This window comes from Mandrillus leucophaeus, unplaced genomic scaffold (genome assembly GCF_000951045.1).
Source record: "Mandrillus leucophaeus isolate KB7577 unplaced genomic scaffold, Mleu.le_1.0 Scaffold58, whole genome shotgun sequence".
In the NCBI taxonomy this organism is placed as follows: Eukaryota; Metazoa; Chordata; class Mammalia; order Primates; family Cercopithecidae; genus Mandrillus; species Mandrillus leucophaeus.
The window spans coordinates 299,289-302,156 of NW_012106252.1; the positions used below are offsets into that span (position 1 = coordinate 299,289).

Here is a 2,868-nt window from a genome sequence, read left to right on the forward strand (position 1 = left end):
AAAAAAAAAAAAAAAAACAAAAAAACAAAACAAAAAGCCAAAACTATATGAGAGGAGGGAAGGAGGCGAGGAATTTGCTGACATGGAGTCTCTGCTCTGAAAGTTAAACATAAAGTCCGTGGCTAGGCTGGTTGCATCAGAAGAGGCTGGTTGACATCTCCCAGGATACCTCAAGATGGTTTCTTGGTGAATTCACCCCAGTCCAAGGGATAAGCCTGAATCAGAAACCAGATTCCTCAGCTGACCAACAGGAATTGTCTTTCAGGGAGGTCTATATTTACCAAAATTACACCTGAAGGTCAATCTGTTGATTTACTGTAACTGTCAAAGCAAAAGTAATTCTTATTAGAATGTCAATGAGTTCATTTACAAAAAGAGATGTAAGTGATGTGTCCATTTTCTTCCCATCACCATGATGTGGTGGGAAGCTGGCCTGTCGAGCTGGGCATCAGAACCAGCAGCTGGTCACAAGATAGCTTCAATAGGGCCTGGTGCCTCCATGTGCACGGCTAAAGTGCCTCTAGGATGGGAGGTGTACTGGCCCTGGCCGGGTCCTCTGCTCCAGATGTGGCTGATTGTCACTATCAGGGCAGGCTCTGTGATGCTGCCTTTCTGAGGTAGACAGGGTCTTCTCACTCTGTCACCCAGGCTGGAGTGCAGGGGCATGATCTTGGCTAACTGCAGCCTCTGCCTCCCTGGCTCAAATGATCCTCCCACCTCAGCTTTCCTAGTAACTGGGACCACAAGTGCATGTCACCATCCTGGCTAATTTTCTTTTTTTTTTTGTATTTTTGTAGAGACAGGGTTTTGCCATGTTGCCAGGCTGGTCTCGAACTCCTGGATTCAAGTGATCTGCCTGCCTCAGCCTCCCAAAGTGCTGGAATTATAGGTGTGAGCCACTGTGCCCGGCCCCTTTCTGCACCTTCTGATGGACACATTCTTTATGTCTTAGACTCTCTAGTAAGCTTCCTCCTGGGAGGCTTGAAACTGAACTACCGTCTCCAGAGTTCTCCCAATCTTGGCTATAGAGTAGAATCACCTGGGGAAATGTAAAAACCAGTCATGTCTGCGCTTTGCCCCCAGAGGCTCTGATCATATTAGGCTGAGGCGCAGTCCGGGTATGTTGAGTTTTACAAGCTTCCCAGGTGATTTCAATGCGCAGTCAAGGTCGAGCACCTTTGTGAAAAGCAGCTGTGCATATTTCTCCCCTTGTCGTTTGAGTGTTGACTTTGCTCTGAGAGGGTCACTTAATATGGATCCGGTGCCAAAGATTTCTCAAGCATCACCTTGTTTCATTCCTTTTTTATTTTTCTTACAGTATTCAGACCAGTCTGATACCTTGTTTAATTCTTCAAACAGGCCTTCCAGGCAGTGAAAAAGAGCCATGGCCCAGGGAGGGCCGTGAGGTATAATTCTGCAAAGATCTGAATTCATTCCCAGCCCCACCTTTTACCAGCCAGGTGACTGTGGGCATGTTTCCTAATCTCTCTGAATTATAGTTTCTGCATCTGTGAAATGGGTATAATTAACATCTGCCTTTCAAGGTTGTTATGAGGATTAAGTGAAGCAAAGATGGAAATCATCTGGCCCAGAGTAGTCTGTCCTATACTGGCTTTTCCTTCTCAATAGGAGAATTGGGAGTGACAGACATCACATTCCTTGGAGGTCCTCAAGAAAGGGAAAGTTCCCATCATATTCTGACCCAGAGATGTAAAGTTAAGAGGCATAAGGGGCCGGGCACTGTGGCTCATGCCTGTATTCCTGGCACTTTGGGAGACCAAGGCAGATGGAATGCCTGAGCTCAGGAGTTTGAGACCAGCCTGGGCAACATGGCAAAACTCCGTCTCTACTAAAAATACAAAAATTAACTGGGGATGGTGGTGTATGCCTGTAGTCCCAGCCACTTGGGAGGCTGAGACTCGAGAATCGCTTAAGCCTGGGAAGCAGAGGTTGCAGTGAGCTGAGATTGTGGCACTGCACTCCAGCCTAGGCAACAGAGCAAGACTCTGTCTCAAAAAAAAAAAAAAAAAAAAAAAAAAGCATATGAGACAGGCAGTAGGGAGGTGTTTGCGACCTGGGCCCTACTGAGAATGCTACAACCTCTTTCCCTTCATATGATGAGGTCTCTGTAGCTATGAGGTCTCTGTAGCTGGGGCCAGATAGTCTGAGTGAAGAAGCAGCAGCCACTGCGAGGGAGATAAGCGGCAGATAGAGGGCCTGGGGCCAGCTCCCACTTCCAAGAACCATCAGGGAGGTTTTCTTGTTCCAGCAGCATCTCCCCTGGGCCAAGCCAGTCAGTGGGCCATGTCTGTCTGTCTGGGACCTGCTGTCTCCCCAGCTTTTTTTTTTTTGAGATGGAATTTCATTCTTGTTGCCCAGGCTGGTGTACAATGGTGCAATCTTGGCTCACTGCATCCTCTGCCTCCTGGGTTCAAGCAATTCTCCTGCCTCAGCCTCCCAAGTAGCTGGGATTACAGGCACCCACCACCATGCCTGGCTAATTTTTCTGTATTGTTAGTAGAGACAGGGTTTCATCATGTGTGCCAGGCTGGTCTCAAACTCCTGAGCTCAGGTGATCCACCCACGTCAGCCTCCCAAAGTGCTGGGATTACAGGTGTAAGCCACCATGCCCGGCCCCTAGTGGACAAATTCTACCACTGATGTCAAAGAAAATTAAACTGCAGCCTCAGCACTGCTGCAGGCAGCCCTGAATGTTTCCTCTTGAGCCTCCAGAGTTCATCTGCCCCAGACACTCTTTTGCCATCTGTCCAAGGAAGGCAAGAGGGTGATGGGGACACTTTTCTAGGCCAGAATATGGGGAGAGCCCGTGGACCTCAAAGTCTTATGTCTTTTTTTTTTTTTTTTTTT

The 2,868-nt window shown here is 47.9% G+C and overlaps 1 long non-coding RNA gene across 1 annotated transcript in view; it reads left to right on the top strand.

Annotated features, from left to right (window-relative positions):
* LOC105552933 overlaps positions 1-2,868 on the top strand; it is a 30,649-nt gene that overhangs the window by 22,665 nt on the left and 5,116 nt on the right. The window contains exon 3 of the long non-coding RNA XR_001008083.1: positions 798-889. This is a non-coding gene — a long non-coding RNA (uncharacterized LOC105552933). The remainder of the gene's footprint in view (positions 1-797; positions 890-2,868) is intronic.